This window comes from Ranitomeya imitator, chromosome 2 (genome assembly GCF_032444005.1).
Source record: "Ranitomeya imitator isolate aRanImi1 chromosome 2, aRanImi1.pri, whole genome shotgun sequence".
Taxonomy (NCBI): domain Eukaryota; kingdom Metazoa; phylum Chordata; class Amphibia; order Anura; family Dendrobatidae; genus Ranitomeya; species Ranitomeya imitator.
In genome coordinates this window covers 753,096,677-753,115,826 of record NC_091283.1, presented here as the reverse complement: position 1 = coordinate 753,115,826, position 19,150 = coordinate 753,096,677, and the positions used below count along the sequence as shown (strand labels likewise).

Below are 19,150 nucleotides of genomic sequence, written 5' to 3'. Positions count from 1 at the left end.
GAAGCTCTGGGATGCAGAGTGGCATCTCCGCACCGTGAGTCGGTGCGGAGGTCTTTTTGCACACTCTGCGTGGTCTTTTTGTAGTTTTTTGTGCTGACCGCAAAGTTACCTTTCCTATCCTCAGTCTGTTTAGTAAGTCTGGCCTCCCTTTTCTGAAACCTGTTTCATTTCTGTGTTTGTGACTTTCATCTTAACTCACAGTCAATATATGTGGGGGGCTGCCTTTTTCTTTGGGGAATTTCTCTGAGGCAAGGTAGGCTTTATTTTCTATCTCTAGGGCTAGTTAGCTCTTAGGCTGTGAAGAGGCGTCTAGGGAGAGTCAGGAACGCTCCACGGCTATTTCTAGTGTGTGTGATAGGATTATGGGTTGCGGTCAGCAGAGCTCCCACTTCCCAGAGCTTATCCTTTGTTGGTTTAACCATCAGGTCTTTTCGGGTGCTCCTAACCACCAGGTCATAACACCAGGGTATCTGTTTTATAGGTCCCCGGAGTCAAGGGACCAGGGTCGGACCCATTTAAGAGACTAAGAATGTTTTATGGACTGTGTTGTATTCTTCTTGTTCTGATGAACTTTGTCACCTTTTGTTTCAGAAGCCGTTATGGTTAGGGCTGACCATATTTTAGTATGGAGGGTGTAAAGAGGTGGTGGAGACCCTCAGTGCTCCCTCTCTCATATATGCCGGGCATGAGTGCCCCGTGTGGTGCCCTGACGGTTTGTTACAATTACTCTGTTTTATCCATATAGTATGCTGTGTCTCTAATATGTTCTCTTAATGTATAACCTGTATCGTATATGCTCTCTGTTGTATTGTTACGATAGGGATAGAAAGAGTTAATAAAAGGGACTGGTCTAGCCAGTGGCCAAGGAGCAGGAAGTTCCTGCTTCCAGTCAGAGCCCGGGCATGACTGCCTGAGGCAGGATGTTTGTCCCTGTCTGGTACAGAAGGGACCCCCGTCTGGAGGATGTGTGTGTCCCCATTTGGGACAGACAGGACCCCCGGCTGGGAATACAGGCTGCCCAGGACTATCAGGCAGAGGAACAGCACACTGGGACAGTGTGAGTGGCCACTGAAGGACTTTTGTGGCTCTTAAATCCGTATGGGAGCTGGAGATGCTGGACCGGCTCATGAAGTTACAGGGACAGAGCAGGAAGCATTATTTCATGTACAGTAAAGTTTTCCCTGTTGGAGCAGAACTGTGCCTGTCGTGTTTTTCCTCGATCCTCACCCCCAGAGCGTGGAAAGAAGGTAACTGACTGTGCTGTGAGATTGGGACCGCACCTGTCTTTTTCATGTGCAAGAGGCCGGGGTGCTCACTGACTGTGATTTAGTGGACTCAGCTATGAATACCACACCGTGCCACCTTGTTACACAGCATCAAAAATGCACCACAAGCTCATTGTAGAACATAGCCTTATGTGCCATATTGTGTTTTGCTCCCACATTGCTTGAACACTGTTGAGTGAGTGTGAAGAGCTGGGAACCAGGAAACACGGAGAAAGATATACTATGCTAAATGCACCTGAATTTTGGTACACCACATGTTTTAGACACTTTTGTCGTTCATTAACCTGATAACCTCATTACGACTGGAAGTTTTTAATGCATATGAGTTGAATATGTTACGTATTTCTAAATTTATCATCCTCATGTGTTAGGTCCTATTGCTTAACTGTAACTGGTCACTATATTCTACATTGATCTGCTGAATAGACAAGACATGAAGGTAGTTTTAATATAAACACTTAAGGGCCGATACATTACAGTGGTCACGCTAAAAACTCGAGTAAAATAGTTTGAATTCTCGCAAATTTTTGTGCAAGATAGAGTTGCACAAGAATTTTGCTCCAGTTTCACGCAGCTCCACCAAAAAGATACGGAGCTGGGGAGGATCCAGGATATGGCATGGCTATGCCCACCATAGCAAATTGTAGTGCTTCTTACACATGAAATGCTACATTTCTGGCCAGATGTAAGGAGGCGTATGCCACTGGAAAGATGTGATAAATTTGATTAAGTGGTGTGTGCTTCTTAATTAATTTGAATCTGATTCCTACATGCTCCTCATTAACAAAAGCACATAAAAAAATTCTTAATGAATTAGGGCCTTAATTTCTACAATCCATAATCAATGTTAAAGGTGTCTACTGGCGATGAGCAGATCGATTCATGGGACTCTGGCCCAGTGTCCAGGTGAGTTGTACCTGGCCACTAGAATGAGGCTTGCAAATTCATTACCTTTTGGCATCTCCAGCACGAATTTTGATTAGCCCATCTTGGCGCAACGTCATTTGCAAAGTGTGGAGGCAGAATTACCTTCCGGCAACGTCCTGCCCATAGCCTGGAAGAGGTCATTTCCATTTTAATGGATAAAAGATTATTTATCAGCAACAAGTCATCTGATACGAGACATATACAGTTAGGTCCATATATATTTGGACAGAGACAACATTTTTCTAATTTTGGTTATAGACATTACCACTAGGGTTGAGCGAAACGGGTCGTTCATTTTCAAAAGTCGCCGACTTTTGGCAAAGTCGGGTTTCATGAAACCCGATCCGACCCCTGTGCGGGGTCGGCCATGCGGTACGCGACTTTCGCGCCAAAGTCGCGTTTCAATGACGCGAAAAGCGCCATTTCTCAGCCAATGAAGGTAAACGCAGAGTGTGGGCAGCGTGATGACATAGGTCCTGGTCCCCACCATCTTAGAGAAGGGCATTGCAGTGATTGGCTTGCTGTCCGCGGCGTCACAGGGGCTATAAAGGGGCGTTCCCGCCAACCGCCATGTTACTGCTGCTGATCTGAGCTTAGGGAGAGGTTGCTGCCGCTTCGTCAGAAGCAGGGATAGCGTTAGGCAGGGTCCATTAACCACCAAACCGCTTGTGCTGTAGCGATTTCCACAGCCCAACACCACCTTCGGTGTGCAGGGACAGTGGAAGCTACATTTTTTTTTTTTTTCCTCAGCGCTGTAGCTCATTGGGCTGCCCTAGAAGGCTCCCTGATAGCTGCATTGCTGTGTGTACGCCGCTGTGCAAACCAACTGCTTTTTTCAAAGCACAAATCCTCTTGTTCCTTCCTTTCTGCACAGCTATCTTGTTTGTTTGTCCACACTTTTTATTTAATTTGTGCATCAGTCCACTCCTTATTGCTGCCTGCCATACCTGGCTGAGATTACTGCAGGGAGATAGTAATTGAAGGACAGTTCCTTTTTTTTTTTTTTGTGGGAGATTAAGATTGGCATTTCTGCTAGAGTGCCATCCCTGTCTGTGTCATCTCTCACTCAGTGGGCCATAGAAAGCCTATTTATTTTTTTGCTTGATTTGGGTTCTAAAATCTACCTGAAAAAATCACTACATCAATCAGTGGGAGAAAAATATTGGCCTCAGGGCTTGTGTGCCACTCCTTACTCCTGTGTGTGCCATCTCTCACTCAGTGGGCCATAGAAAGCCTATTTATTTTTTTGCTTGATTTGGGTTCCAAAATCTACCTGAAAAAATCACAACATCAATCAGTGGGAGAAAAATATTGGCCTCAGGGCTTGTGTGCCACTCCTGACTCCTGTGTGTGCCATCTCTCACTCAGTGGGCCATAGAAAGCCTATACATTTTTTTGCTTGATTTGGGTTCTAAATTCTACCTGAAAAAATCAATAAATCAATCAGTGGGAGATTAATATTGACCTTTGGGCTTGTGTGCCAGTCCTAAGCGTGCCATCTCTCTCTCTCAGATAGTGGGCCATAGAAAGCCTATTTATTATTTTTTTTATTGGGTTTATAAATTTTCCCTGGAAAAAAAAAAAAGTGGGAGATTAATATTGGCCTCTGGGCTTGTGTGCCAGTCCTGAGCGTGCCATCTCTCTCACAAATAGTGGGCCATAGAAAGCCTATTTAGTTTTTTGGTTGATTTGGGTTCTAAATTCTACCTGAAAAAATCAATAAATCAATCAGTGGGAGATTAATATTGACCTTTGGGCTTGTGTGCCAGTCCTAAGCGTGCCATCTCTCTCTCTCAGATAGTGGGCCATAGAAAGCCTATTTATTATTTTTTTTATTGGGTTTATAAATTTTCCCTGGAAAAAAAAAAAAGTGGGAGATTAATATTGGCCTCTGGGCTTGTGTGCCAGTCCTGAGCGTGCCATCTCTCTCACAAATAGTGGGCCATAGAAAGCCTATTTATTTTTTGGGTTGATTTGGGTTCTAAATTCTACCTGAAAAAATCAATAAATCAATCAGTGGGAGATAAATATTGGCCTCTGGGCTTGTGTGCCACTCCTGACTCCTGTGTGCGTCATCTCTCACTCAGTGGGCCCTAGAAAGCCTATTTTTTGTTTTATTTGTTTTCTAAATTCTCCCTGAAAAAATCATTTTATTTGGTTTCTAAATTATTCCTGAAAAAATCATTTTTTTTGTATTTTTTTTTTCTAAAGTCTCCCTGAAAAAAAAAAAAAAAATCAAATCAGTGGGAGATTAATATTGCCCTTTCTGCTTGTGTGCCAGTCTTGACTCCTGGGTGTGCCATCTCTCTCTCTCTCCAATTGTGGGCCATAGAAAGCCTATTAATTTTTTTGCTTGATTTGGGTTCCAAAATCTACCTGAAAAAATCACTAAATCAATCAGTGGGAGATAAATATTGGCCTCTGGGCTTGTGTGCCACTCCTGACTCCTGTGTGCGTCCTCTCTCACTCAGTGGGCCCTACAAAGCCTATTTTTTTTTATTTGTTTTCTAAATTCTCCCTGAAACAATCATTTTATTTTATTTTGTTTCTAAATTCTTCATGAAAAATTCATTTTTTTGTATTTTTTTTTTCTAAAGTCTCCCTGAAAAAAAAAAAAAAAAATCAAATCAGTGGGAGATTAATATTGCCCTTTCTGCTTGTGTGCCAGTCTTGACTCCTGGGTGTGCCATCTCTCTCTCTCTCCAATTGTGGGCCATAGAAAGCCTATTAATTTTTTTGCTTGATTTGGGTTCCAAAATCTACCTGAAAAAATCACTAAATCAATCAGTGGGAGATAAATATTGGCCTCTGGGCTTGTGTGCCACTCCTGACTCCTGTGTGCGTCCTCTCTCACTCAGTGGGCCCTACAAAGCCTATTTTTTTGTTATTTGTTTTCTAAATTCTCCCTGAAACAATCATTTTATTTTATTTTGTTTCTAAATTCTTCCTGAAAAATTCATTTTTTTGTATTTTTTTTTCTAAAGTCTCCCTGAAAAAAAAAAAAAATCAAATCAGTGGGAGATTAATATTGCCCTTTCTGCTTGTGTGCCAGTCTTGACTCCTGGGTGTGCCATCTCTCTCTCTCTCCAATTGTGGGCCATAGAAAGCCTATTAATTTTTTTGCTTGATTTGGGTTCCAAAATCTACCTGAAAAAATCACTAAATCAATCAGTGGGAGATAAATATTGGCCTCTGGGCTTGTGTGCCACTCCTGACTCCTGTGTGCGTCCTCTCTCACTCAGTGGGCCATAGAAAGCCTATTTTTTTTAATTTGTTTTCTAAATTCTCCCTGAAACAATCATTTCATTTTATTTGGTTTATAAATTCTTCCTTAAAAAAATCATTTTTATTTTTATTTTTTTTCTAAAGTCTCCCTTTTAAAAAAAAAAAAACAAATCAGTGGGAGATTAATATTTACATTTGCGCTTCAGTGACAGTCCTGCGTGTGTGGCATCTCTCTCATTTGTTGCCACCAACAACAGAGTGTGTAACATTGTGCCTGATTTTCGTTGTGGTCTCACCCACCTGTAAAGGGGTAGCTAAATCATACTGAAGTTATAGCTCACCGTGTAAGTTGTGTGACAGCAACAAATACCGTTAGTTTGGTAACGTTTTTAAAACAATGAGGAAGTCTGGTGGAAGAGGTCGTGGCCGGGGGCGTTCATTGTCAGCTGGTAATGAGGGTAGTTGTAGTGGTGGAGCATCAGGTGGTCGTGGGAAAAAAAATATTGCACCTAAGTCTGGAGCTGTGGAGCCAGGTTCGTCGTCTGGCTACACAAGGCCTCGAACGCTCCCTTTTCTGGGAGTAGGAAAACCGCTTTTAAAGCCGGAGCAGCAAGAGCAAGTTTTGGCTTATCTTGCTGACTCAGCCTCTAGCTCTTTTGCCTCCTCTCGTGAAACTGGTAAAAGTAAAAGCAGCGCGTCGTTAGTGGATGTTCACGGTCAGGGACAAGTCGCTTCCTTGTCCTCTTCAGCAAAAACAACAACAGAGAAGAATGCAGCAGGCGACACAACGGGTTACTCCATGGAGCTCTTTACACATACCATCCCTGGCTTAGAAAGTGAAGCAGTTAACAGTCCATGCCCATTACAAGTTGAATCTGACATGGAGTGCACTGATGCACAGCCACAGCCAGACTACTATGCTGGTCCTTTGACTCAGACCACAACATTGCCCTCGCAGGGTGCTGATCAAGAATCAGACCCTGATGAGACTATGTTGCCCCATCACGAACGCTATACCACCGACCGACACGGTGACACAGACGAAGTTGCACACGAGCTACAAGAAGAGGTAATAGATGACCCAGTTCTTGACCCCGATTGGCAGCCATTGGGGGAACAGGGTGCAGGCGGCAGCAGTTCTGAAGCGGAGGAGGAGGGGCCGCAGCAGGCATCAACATCGCAACAGGTTCCATCTGCCGGGCCCGTATCTTGCCCAAAACGCGTGGCAAAGTCAAAACCTGTTGGAGGACAGCGTGGCCATCCGGTTAAAGCTCAGTCTGCAATGCCTGAAAAGGTATCCGATGCTAGAAAGAGTGCAGTCTGGCATTTTTTTAAACAACATCCAATTGATCAGCGCAAAGTCATCTGTCAAAAATGTTCAACTACCTTAAGCAGAGGGCAGAATCTGAAAAGTCTCAATACAAGTTGCATGCATAGACATTTAACCACCATGCATTTGCAAGCTTGGACTAACTACCAAACGTCCCTTAAGGTTGTAGCACCCTCGGCCAATGAAGCTAGTCATCAACGCAACATCCCTTCCGGCAGTGTAGGGCCACCATTTTCTGCACCACCTGCAGTATCTGTGCAGGTTTCTTTGCCAGGCCAAAGCAGTCAGGGTCAGGGAATCACCAGTTTCGTAGTAGGAAACACTGCATCTAGGGCACCGGCGGCAACAATACCATCTCCCACCGTCTCTCAGTCTGCCATGTCCACCGGCACCCCCGCTAGTTCCACGATCTCCAGCTCTCCAGTCCAGCTCACCCTACATGAGACTATGGTTAGAAAAAGGAAGTACTTAGCCTCGCATCCGCGTACACAGGGTTTGAACGCCCACATAGCTAGACTAATCTCGTTAGAGATGATGCCCTACCGGTTAGTTGAAAGCGAAGCTTTCAAAGCCCTGATGGACTACGCTGTACCACGCTACGAGCTACCCAGTCGACACTTTTTTTTCCAGAAAAGCCATCCCAGCCCTCCACCAGCATGTTAAAGAGCGCATCGTCCATGCACTCAGGCAATGTGAGCACAAAGGTGCACCTGACAACAGATGCATGGACCAGTAGGCATGGCCAGGGACGTTACGTGTCCATCACGGCACACTGGGTAAATGTGGTGGATGCAGGGTCCACAGGGGACAGCAAGTTTGGGACAGTTCTGCCTAGCCCACGGTCTAGGAAACAGTTGGCTGTAGCCGTTCGCACCCCCTCCTCCTCCTCCTCGTCCTCCTGCAGAAGCGAGACCTCGTCCACAGACCGCAGTCGCACAACCACTCCATCCGCAGCTGCCACTGTTGCACACCAGGTCTCCCATTATGGGGCAGCTACTGGCAAACGTCAGCAGGCTGTATTGGCTATGAAGTGTTTGGGCGACAACAGACACACCGCTGAAGTTCTGTCCGAGTTCTTGCAGAAAGAAACGCAGTCGTGGCTGGGCACTGTAGATCTTGAGGCAGGCAAGGTAGTGAGTGATAACGGAAGGAATTTCATGGCTGCCATCTCCCTTTCCCAACTGAAACACATTCCTTGCCTGGCTCACACCTTAAACCTGGTGGTGCAGTGCTTCCTGAAAAGTTATCCGGGGTTATCCGACCTGCTCCTCAAAGTGCGTGGACTTTGCTCACATATCCGCCGTTCGCCCGTACACTCCAGCCGTACGCAGACCTATCAGCGTTCTTTGAACCTTCCCCAGCATCGCCTAATCATAGACGTTGCAACAAGGTGGAACTCAACACTGCACATGCTTCAGAGACTGTGTGAACAGAGGCGGGCTGTTATGTTTTTGTGGGAGGATACACATACACGGGCAGGCAGTAGGATGGCAGACATGGAGTTGTCAGGTGTGCAGTGGTCGAAGATTCAAGACATGTGTCAAGTCCTTCAGTGTTTTGAGGAATGCACACGCCTGGTTAGTGCAGACAACGCCATAATAAGCATGAGCATCCCCCTAATGCGTCTGCTGATGCAAAGTTTGATGCACATAAAGGATCAGGCGTCTGCAGCTGAGGAAGAGGAAAGCCTTGATGACAGTCAGCCATTGTCTGGCCAGGGCAGTGTACAGGACGAGGTAGCGGGCGAACAGGAGGAGGAGGACGAGGAGGATGATGGGGATGATTATATTTTTAATGAGGAAGCTTTTCCGGGGCCAGTGGAAATTGTTGGCGCGGCAAGGCCGGGTTCTGGTTTTGGAGGGACACAAGTGACGTGGATTTGCCTGAAACTGCCCCTCAACCAAGCACAACCACAGATTTGAGAACTGGAACTTTGGGCCACATGGCGGATTATGCCTTACGTATCCTCAAAAGGGACACACGCATAACAAAAATGATGAACGATGACGATTACTGGTTGGCCTGCCTCCTTGATCCTCGCTATAAAGGCAAATTGCAAAATATAATGCCACATGAGAACTTGGAACTAATATTAGCAACCAAACAATCAACTCTTATTGACCGTTTGCTTCTGGCATTCCCTGCACACAGCGCCCGTGATCGTTCTAACACGAGCTGCGGGGGCCAGCAGACTAGAGGTGTTAGAGGGGCAGAAATCAGAAGTGGCGTTGGCCAGAGGGGTTTTCTGACCAGGTTGTGGAGTGATTTTGCTATGACCGCAGACAGGACAGGTACTGCAGCATCAATTCAAAGTGACAGGAGACAACATTTGTCCAGTATGGTTACTAACTATTTTTCATCCCTTATCGACGTTCTCCCTCAACTGTCATTCCCATTTGATTACTGGGCATCAATATTAGACACCTGGCCAGAATTGGCAGAATATGCATTGCAGGAGCTTGCTTGCCCGGCAGCTAGTGTCCTATCAGAAAGAGTATTCAGTGCTGCAGGTTCAATACTAACAGAAAAAAGGACTCGTCTGGCTACCCAAAATGTAGATGATCTAACCTTCATTAAAATGAACCACAACTGGATTTCGAAATCTTTTGCCCCACCTTGCCCGGCTGACACCTAGCTTTCCTATGTAAAGGTCTTGCCTGTGGACTATTCTGAACGACTTTTCCAATCTCGTAATTTGCAGCACCTGATTGTCCAGCATCCGACATGTTAACACCTCCCTAAATGGCCAAAGTCCCCACACGGGGCCGTGGTATCGCCACTTGGCGCCAGCACCCGTGAGAGTACTGTTTGTCTGAAGAGGTGGGTGTGCCCGCTTTTGGTCGACGGCACTGCCACTAGGTCCCTCATAGTACAATAAAGTGTCTGGCGGTGGTGGTGCGCACCCAACGTCAGACACACCGTTGTAATATGAGGGGCCCTGGGCCTGTACCGCCGGCCACAAGACAGTCCCCTGTTGTGAGTTCTGTTTTTGGGCTCCCTCTGGTGGTTACTGATGGTACTGGGTGACTTGTCTTTCCTGGGTCTCTGGGTTCCACCTGTTCCATCAGGATATGGGAGTTTCCTATTTAACCTGGCTTTGCTGGAATTTCCTCGCCGGTTATCAATGTATCCAGTGTGTCTTGTTACCTCTGCTCCCTGCTCCTAGAATCTTCTGGTCAAGCTAAGTTTGGATTTTCCTGTTTTGGTGTTTTGCTTTATTTGGTTTTTAGTCCAGCCTGCAGATATGTGATTATTGCTGCTGGTTGCTCTAGTGGGCTGAAATTGCTCCTCATGTACCATGAGTTGGCACATGAGTTCAAGTAATTTCAGGATGGTTTTTTGAAGGGTTTTTCGCTGACCGCGCAGTTCACTTTTGTATCCTCTGCTATCTAGCTTTAGCGGGCCTCATTTTGCTGAAACTGTTTTCATACTACGTATGTGCTTTCCTCTCATTTCACCGTCATTATATGTGGGGGGCTGCTATTTCTGTGGGGTATTTCTCTGGAGGCAAGAGAGGTCTGTGTTTCTTCTAATAGGGGAAGTTAGATCTTCGGCTGGAGCGAGACGTCTAGGATCATCGTAGGCACGTTCCCCGGCTACTTTTATTTGTGTGTTAGGTTCAGGGTCGCGGTCAGCTCAGGTTCCATCGCCCTAGAGTTTGTTTGTATCTGTGCTTGTCCTTTAGTGATCCCCTGCCATTGGGATCATGACAGTATAACCGGCCCACAAAGTGTTAATTGTATTGGCTGAAGTAGGAGGATAAGTAGTCTGAGGAAGTTTTTTTTTTTTTTTCCCTCAGAGTTTGCTGCCTAGCCTTATTGCAGCCTGGCTACTTCCTTCTCCTCTTAATCTTTGAATGGCTCTGATCCCAGCTGTTTATCATGGACGTCCAGAGTTTGGCTTCCAGCCTGAATAATCTTGCCGCTAAGGTTCAAAATATACAGGATTTTGTTGTACATGCTCCTATGTCTGAACCTAGAATTCCTGTCCCAGAGTTTTTTTCTGGAGATAGATCTCGTTTTCTGAATTTTAGGAACAATTGCAAGTTGTTTCTTTCTTTGAAATCTCGCTCCTCTGGAGACCCTGCTCAGCAAGTAAAGATTATTATATCTTTCCTGCGGGGTGACCCTCAGGATTGGGCATTTGCATTGGCACCAGGGGACCCTGCGTTGCTTAATGCGGATGCGTTTTTTCTGGCATTGGGTTTGCTCTATGAGGAACCTAACCAAGAGATTCAGGCTGAAAAAGCTTTGTTGGCCCTCTCTCAGGGGCAAGATGAAGCAGAAATTTATTGTCAAAAATTTCGGAAGTGGTCGGTGCTTACTCAGTGGAATGAGTGCGCCCTGGCTGCAAGGTTCAGAGATGGCCTTTCTGAGGCCATTAAAGATGTTATGGTTGGGTTCCCTGCGCCTACTGGTCTGAATGAGTCTATGACTATGGCTATTCAGATTGATCGGCGTTTACGGGAGCGCAAACCTGTGCACCATTTGGCGGTGTCGTCTGAACCGTCACCTGAGATAATGCAATGTGATAAAATTCAGTCCAGAAGTGAACGGCAAAATTATAGGCGGAAAAAAAGGTTGTGCTTTTATTGTGGTGATTCAGCTCATGTTATATCAGCATGCTCTAAACGCACAAAAAAGGTTGATAAGTCTGTTGCCATTAGTACTTTACAGTCTAAGTTCATTCTGTCTGTGACTCTGATTTGTTCATTATCATCCATTTCCGTCGATGCCTATGTGGATTCAGGCGCTGCCCTGAGTCTTATGGATTGGTCATTTGCCAATCGCTGTGGGTTTAGTCTGGAGCCTCTGGAAGTCCCTATTCCTTTGAAGGGAATTGACTCTACACCTTTGGCTAAATGAATAAACCTCAGTACTGGACACAAGTGACCATGCGTATGACTCCTGTTCATCAGGAGGTGATTCGCTTCCTGGTACTGTATAATTTGCATGATGTCCTAGTGCTTGGTCTGCCATGGTTACAAACTCATAATCCAGTCCTTGACTGGAAATCGATGTCTGTGTTAAGCTGGGGTTGTCAGGGGGTTCATGATGATGCACCTCCGATTTCTATCGCTTCATCTACTCCTTCTGAGATTCCTGTGTTTTTGTCTGACTATCGGGATGTTTTTGAGGAGCCTAAGCTCAGTTCGCTTCCTCCTCACAGGGATTGCGATTGTGCTATAAATTTAATTCCAGGCAGTAAATTTCCTAAAGGTCGTTTGTTCAATCTGTCAGTGCCAGAGCATACTGCTATGCGGGATTATGTTAAGGAGTCCTTGAAAAAGGGACATATCCGTCCATCTTTGTCCCCTTTGGGAGCAGGTTTTTTTTTCGTGGCCAAAAAAGATGGTTCCTTGAGGCCTTGTATAGATTATCGTCTTTTGAATAAGATTACCGTAAAATATCAGTATCCTTTGCCATTGTTGACTGATTTGTTTGCTCGCATTAAGGGGGCTAAATGGTTCACTAAGATTGATCTTCGGGGTGCGTATAATCTTATACGAATAAAGCAAGGTGATGAGTGGAAAACCGCATTTAATACGCCTGAGGGCCATTTTGAGTATTTGGTAATGCCTTTCGGACTTTCTAATGCTCCTTCAGTCCTCCAGTCCTTTATGCACGATATTTTCCGTGAATAACTGGATAAATTTATGATTGTGTATTTGGATGATATTTTGGTTTTTTCTGATGACTGGGAGTCTCATGTTCAGCAGGTCAGGAAGGTGTTTCAGGTCCTGCGGGCCAATTCCTTGTTTGTAAAAGGCTCAAAGTGTCTCTTTGGAGTCCAGAAGATTTCTTTCTTGGGGTATATTTTTTCCCCTTCTACTATTGAGATGGATCCCGTCAAGGTTCAGGCTATTTGTGACTGGACGCAGCCTACATCTCTTAAGAGTCTACAGAAGTTCTTGGGCTTTGCTAATTTCTATCGTCGTTTTATAACTAATTTTTCTAGTGTTGTTAAGCCTTTGACGGATTTGACTAAGAAGGGTGCTGATGTTGCTAATTGGTCTCCTGCGGCTGTGGAGGCCTTTCAGGAACTTAAGCGCCGGTTTTCTTCTGCTCCTGTGTTGCGTCAGCCAGATGTTTCGCTCCCTTTTCAGGTTGAGGTTGATGCTTCCGAGATTGGAGCGGGGGCGGTTTTGTCACAGAGAAGCTCCGATGGCTCAGTGATGAAGCCATGCGCGTTTTTTTCTAGAAAGTTTTCGCCGGCTGAGCGGAATTATGATGTTGGTAATCGGGAACTTTTGGCCATGAAGTGGGCATTTGAGGAGTGGCGTCATTGGCTGGAGGGTGCTAGACATCGTGTGGTGGTCTTGACTGATCACAAAAATTTGATTTACCTTGAGTCTGCCAGGCGTCTGAATCCTAGACAGGCTCGTTGGTCACTGTTTTTCTCTCGTTTCAATTTTGTGGTTTCATACCTGCCAGGTTCAAAGAATGTGAAGGCGGATGCTCTTTCTAGGAGTTTTGTGCCTGACTCCCTTGGAAATTCTGAGCCCTCTGGTATCCTTAGGGATGGGGTGATTTTGTCTGCTGTCTCCCCAGACTTGCGACGTGCTTTGCAGGAGTTTCAGGCGGGTAAACCTGATCGTTGTCCGCCTGAGAGACTGTTTGTTCCGGATAATTGGACCAGTAGAGTCATCTCCGAGGTCCATTCTTCTGCGTTGGCAGGTCATCCTGGAATATTTGGTACAAGAGACTTGGTGGCCAGGTCTTTTTGGTGGCCTTCCTTGTCGAGGGATGTGCGTTCTTTTGTGCAGTCTTGTGAGGTTTGTGCTCGGGCTAAGCCTTGCTGTTCTCGGGCCAGTGGATTGTTGTCACCTTTGCCTATCCCGAAGAGGCCTTGGACGCACATTTCCATGGACTTTATTTCGGATCTCCCTGTCTCTCAAAAAATGTCCGTCATCTGGGTTGTGTGTGATCGCTTTTCTAAAATGGTTCATCTGGTACCCTTGCCTAAGTTACCTTCCTCCTCTGAGTTGGTCCCTCTGTTTTTTCAGAATGTGGTTCGTTTGCATGGGATTCCTGAGAACATCGTTTCTGACAGGGGATCCCAGTTTGTGTCTAGATTTTGGCGGACGTTCTGTGCTAAGATGGGCATTGATTTGTCCTTTTCGTCTGCATTCCATCCTCAGACGAATGGCCAGACTGAACGAACTAATCAGACCTTGGAAACTTATTTAAGGTGTTTTGTTTCTGCTGATCAGGATGACTGGGTTACCTTTTTGCCGCTGGCCGAGTTTGCCCTTAATAATCGGGCTAGTTCTGCTACCTTGGTTTCTCCTTTCTTTTGTAATTCGGGGTTTCATCCTCGTTTTTACTCTGGTCAGGTGGAACCTTCTGATTGTCCTGGAGTGGACATGGTGGTGGATAGGTTGCATCGGATTTGGAGTCATGTGGTGGACAATTTGAAGTTGTCCCAGGAGAAGGCTCAGCAGTTTGCTAATCGCCGTCGCCGCGTGGGTCCTCGACTTCTTGTTGGGGACTTGGTGTGGTTGTCTTCTCGTTTTGTTCCTATGAAGGTCTCTTCTCCTAAGTTCAAGCCTCGGTTCATCGGTCCCTATAGGATCTTGGAAATTCTTAACCCTGTGTCGTTTCGTTTGGATCTCCCGGCATCGTTTGCTATTCATAATGTATTCCATCGGTCGTTGTTGCGGAAGTATGGGGTACCTGTTGTTCCTTCGCTTGAGCCTCCTGCTCCAGTGCTGGTGGAGGGAGAATTGGAGTATGTTGTGGAGAAGATCTTGGATTCTCGTGTTTCCAGACGGAAACTCCAGTATTTGGTCAAGTGGAAGGGTTATGGTCAGGAGGATAATTCTTGGGTGGTTGCCTCGGATGTTCATGCTGATGATTTGGTTCGCGCTTTTCATAGGGCTCATCCTGGTCGCCCTGGTGGTTCTCGTGAGGGTTCGGTGACCCCTCCTCAAGGGGGGGGTACTGTTGTGAGTTCTGTTTTTGGGCTCCCTCTGGTGGTTACTGATGGTACTGGGTGACCTGTCTTTCCTGGGTCTCTGGGTTCCACCTGTTCCATCAGGATATGGGAGTTTCCTATTTAACCTGGCTTTGCTGGCATTTCCTCGCCGGTTATCAATGTATCCAGTGTGTCTTGTTACCTCTGCTCCCTGCTCCTAGAATCTTCTGGTCAAGCTAAGTTTGGATTTTCCTGTTTTGGTGTTTTGCTTTATTTGGTTTTTAGTCCAGCCTGCAGATATGTGATTATTGCTGCTGGTTGCTCTAGTGGGCTGAAATTGCTCCTCATGTACCATGAGTTGGCACATGAGTTCAAGTAATTTCAGGATGGTTTTTTGAAGGGTTTTTCGCTGACCGCGCAGTTCACTTTTGTATCCTCTGCTATCTAGCTTTAGCGGGCCTCATTTTGCTGAAACTGTTTTCATACTACGTATGTGCTTTCCTCTCATTTCACCGTCATTATATGTGGGGGGCTGCTATTTCTGTGGGGTATTTCTCTGGAGGCAAGAGAGGTCTGTGTTTCTTCTAATAGGGGAAGTTAGATCTTCGGCTGGAGCGAGACGTCTAGGATCATCGTAGGCACGTTCCCCGGCTACTTTTATTTGTGTGTTAGGTTCAGGGTCGCGGTCAGCTCAGGTTCCATCGCCCTAGAGCTTGTTTGTATCTGTGCTTGTCCTTTAGTGATCCCCTGCCATTGGGATCATGACAGTCCCCCCCAGGTCAAACAGTGCTCTACGACTTGCAAAATTTTCTCTCACAGCTCCACCAATGTTTAGTCTATGCGCTGACATCCTTCAATGCCTGGCACTGTCAATACCACTGTATTGACATTTTTCTTATGTTAGGCCTTCGAAGCCTGTCTGCGGTCACTCCTTCCACTAGGCCTCCACTGACCTGTCTACTGCTGCCCGTGTTCCCCTGGAACCAATTTTAAATTGCCTACTGCCAGCCCAATTTATTATGTTAGGGCTTCGAAGCCTGTCTGCGGTCCCTCCTTCCACTAGGCCTCCACTGAACTGTCTACTGCCGCCCGTGTTCCCCTGGAACCAATTTTAAATTGCCTACAGTCAGCCCAATTTATTATGTTAGGGCTTCGAAGCCTGTCTGCGGTCCCTCCTTCCACTAGGCCTCCACTGACCTGTCTACTGCTGCCCGTGTTCCCCTGGAACCAATTTTAAATTGCCTACAGTCAGCCCAATTTATTATGTAAGGGCTTCGAAGCCTGTCTGCGGTCCCTCCTTCCACTAGGCCTCCACTGACCTGTCTACTGCTGCCCGTGTTCCCCTGGAACCAATTTTAAATTGCCTACAGCCAGCCCAATTTATTATGTTAGGGCTTCGAAGCCTGTCTGCGGTCCCTCCTTCCACTAGGCCTCCACTGACCTGTCTACTGCCGCCCGTGTTCCCCTGGAACCAATTTTAAATTGCCTACAGCCAGCCCAATTTATTATGTTAGGGCTTCGAAGCCTGTCTGCGGTCCCTCCTTCCACTAGGCCTCCACTGACCTGTCTACTGCTGCCCGTGTTCCCCTGGAACCAATTTTAAATTGCCTACAGCCAGCCCAATTTATTATGTTAGGGCTTCGAAGCCTGTCTGCGGTCCCTCCTTCCACTAGGCCTCCACTGACCTGTCTACTGCCGCCCGTGTTCCCCTGGAACCAATTTTAAATTGCCTACAGCCCAATTTTTGTTATGTTAGGCCTTCGAAGCCTGTCTGCGGCCCGTTCTTTCCACTACTACTACACTGACCTGGCTACTGCCGCCCGTGTTCCCCTGGAACCAATTTTAAATTGCCTACAGCCAGCCCAATTTATTATGTTAGGGCTTCGAAGCCTGTCTGCGGTCCCTCCTTCCACTAGGCCTCCACTGACCTGTCTACTGCTGCCCGTGTTCCCCTGGAACCAATTTTAAATTGCCTACAGCCAGCCCAATTTATTATGTTAGGGCTTCGAAGCCTGTCTGCGGTCCCTCCTTCCACTAGGCCTCCACTGACCTGTCTACTGCTGCCCGTGTTCCCCTGGAACCAATTTTAAATTGCCTACAGCCAGCCCAATTTATTATGTTAGGGCTTCGAAGCCTGTCTGCGGTCCCTCCTTCCACTAGGCCTCCACTGACCTGTCTACTGCTGCCCGTGTTCCCCTGGAACCAATTTTAAATTGCCTACAGCCAGCCCAATTTATTATGTTAGGGCTTCGAAGCCTGTCTGCGGTCCCTCCTTCCACTAGGCCTCCACTGACCTGTCTACTGCTGCCCGTGTTCCCCTGGAACCAATTTTAAATTGCCTACAGCCAGCCCAATTTATTATGTTAGGGCTTCGAAGCCTGTCTGCGGTCCCTCCTTCCACTAGGCCTCCACTGACCTGTCTACTGCTGCCCGTGTACCCCTTGAACCAACATCAGAAAATATAAAAATAAGTATTTTGCTTATAAAAAAGAAAATACTGGAGAGATATCAAATGCAGACATTTTAACATTAAAAACAAACACATACAACAAAAATCTGGTACAGTACTAAAAATGGCCACCAGCTACAATAACTTTCTCCTGCAAGTAGTTAACTGAAAGTTTTTTTCAATTTAAAACACAGATATGGCATCCACCGAGTGTTGTCCTGTCGCGTCTTCTTTATATTATTGCCAAGAAGATGCAAAACAATGAAAATAATAAAATCATTATTTACCAAAAAAATAGAGTAAGTCAAAACCACATTGCAAATAAACAATCATTACAAATAAAGAAGCAGGGCGCGTCCGAGGGTGAGTATATACCTAATAATATAATCAACCTCGGACGCGCCCTGCTTCTTTCCGACAGCCTTCCTTCCTAATAATCAGCCCTTCCGTGGTGTAGAGAGAGGGTTTGTTACACTCCAAGGTGTTCCCCAGGTTGCCTTTCCTGAGCTTCGATCTTCATGCTCTCGTTTAGTAGTTGTCGGAAAGTAGGCTGCATTAGGCCTACAAATTGGGTATGGGGTGGAGAGAGATGGTGTGTTACACTCCAAGGTGTTCCCCAGGTTTCCTTGCCATTGCTTCGGTCTTCCGACTCTCGTTTAGTAGTTGTAGAAAACTACACTGCATTAGGCCTACAAAATGGGTATCGGGTGGAGAGAGATGGTGTGTTACACTCCAAGGTGTTCCCCAGGTTTCCTTGCCATTGCTTCGGTCTTCCAACTCTCGTTTAGTAGTTGAAGAAAACTACACTGCATTAGGCCTACAAAATGGGTATCGGGTGGAGAGAGATGGTGTGTTACACTCCAAGGTGTTCCCCAGGTTTCCTTGCCATTGCTTCGGTCTTCTGACTCTCGTTTAGTAGTTGTAGAAAACTACACTGCATTAGGCCTACAAAATGGGTATGGGGTGGAGAGAGATGGTGTGTTCCACTCCAAGGTGTTCTCCAGGTTGCCTTTCCTGAGCTTCTATCTTCAGGCTCTCGTTAAATTGTGGTTAAATGGAACAACTGCATTTGGCGTACTAGTTGGTTTGGGGCCTACTAACAGTGTCTGCCGCTCCTTGCTGTTCTCCTGGTTTCCTGTCCTGAAATTCCGTTTTCAGGCGCTCGTTAAGTAGTTGTTAATGTTAGACTGCATTTGGCCTACTAGTTGGGTTGGGGCCTACTATCGGTGTCTGCCACTCCTTGCTGTTCTCCTCCACTGAACAAAGCTGTGCCGCCTGTTTACTACGGTTGCCAATTTTGAATTGCATTTCGACTACTTACTGATTTGGGCCTACTCTCTGTGTCAGCCTCTCATTCCAGTTGTCCTCCACTGCAATGCCCCCTGGTTATTCCTGTGTTACCAATTTTGAACTGCATTTAGCCAACTTTATTCTTTGGGCCTATATCTGTGTTTCCTCCTCATCCTGCCCATTGCCCAGCCAGTGATAGATGAGTCTGCTGGTACATTGACCCATAACGCAACATTCCCCGTGCACGCTACACAACAACATTGTGACCCTGCTGAAAGTCAGGTTGCTCTTCCCGCATACCATACCACCTTACACGGGGACAAAGAGGAAGGTGCAGATGAAAGTGCAGGTTCCTTCATCAGGTGGGGGGAGGAATACTAGTTGGCGACGTCACTGGCACAGGGCCTCTCATAGTACGCAAAAGTGTTGCTGCCGGTGGGAGGCGCCCCCGCCGTGCAAACACACCGCTGTACTTTGAGGGGCCCTGTGCCAGTGCCAATGCCAAAGAGTGGGCCCCCCCTGCTTGCTCAGGTTCACAGCACTTGCAAAGTTGAAATACTTACCTCTCCCTGCTCCACTGCCGTGACGTGGTCCAGATTTCCTGGGCCCACTAATTACTTGAACCAGCCCTACCCACCTCAACTTTAGCCAAATGACCCCCAATTTCAAATGCCTTCCAATTATTATAAGGTAAATTACGCTTGACAAGCTTCATTAAGAAGAATG

At 46.4% G+C, this 19,150-nt stretch overlaps 1 long non-coding RNA gene across 1 annotated transcript in view; it reads right to left on the bottom strand.

Annotated features, from left to right (window-relative positions):
- The window catches only part of LOC138665641 (uncharacterized), a 199,025-nt gene that overhangs the window by 123,117 nt on the left and 56,758 nt on the right, over window positions 1-19,150 (bottom strand). The gene's annotated exons all lie outside the window — the stretch shown is intronic.